Genomic DNA, 735 nt, shown 5'->3' with positions numbered 1-735 from the left:
TGGTGGCAGTGCATGATAAAGAGACCAAGAAATGTAGCCTAAAAAGAAAGAAAAAAAAAACCCCATTGCATATTTTCAACAGCACGGTTTCCTGGAGATTACTTAAAAATATACCATTTTATACTTCCAAACGCAGAATATCAAACGTATTTGAAAGTAGCTCAAGTAACAACAGCCACTTTCTGTGAAGAAATACTTGCTATTTCAAGTTAAATAAACACATTTTCCCAGGAAACAGAACAGCTCTTCCCCCACTCAGACAGCAGCTCCTACTTTGATCTTCAGTGACGGAGCGCTCGGTCTAGGAAAGGGTCAGCGTTCAGAGGGGGAACAACGCTGGCTAAAATCAGTATTTCCACCCACAGCCTCAGGGCTCCCCGAGGACGGACCGGTGGCTAAACGAATTATTCTAGGACATCAGCGCGCCGCTCTCCCCCGAAGACACCTTACCGAGGCACACTAGCACTGCGCTACGATTTTCTACGCGTGTGCGTTGCAGGACAGGCACCGGGCACCCGAGCCCGCAGCCCCGCGGGTACCGGGCTCCGGTGACCGCCCTCGGCGCCGCGCCGTGCCCGGGGCAGCGCGGCACAGCCCCGCGCCCGCTCCGCACACCTGCACCAGCGCTCCGCTGACGGCACGCAGTAAGTCCTAGCCTGAGCCAAGAGACAAGGCCGGCCGGTGCCGTTAACGGCCGACCGGACCGGACCGGACCGGACCGCCGCGGCCCCTCAC

Source organism: Haliaeetus leucocephalus, unplaced genomic scaffold (assembly GCF_000737465.1).
Source record: "Haliaeetus leucocephalus isolate CR32 unplaced genomic scaffold, Haliaeetus_leucocephalus-4.0 Scaffold439, whole genome shotgun sequence".
NCBI classification, from domain to species: Eukaryota; Metazoa; Chordata; class Aves; order Accipitriformes; family Accipitridae; genus Haliaeetus; species Haliaeetus leucocephalus.
The sequence above is the reverse complement of the archived record's forward strand: the minus strand, read 5'-3'. Positions refer to the sequence as shown.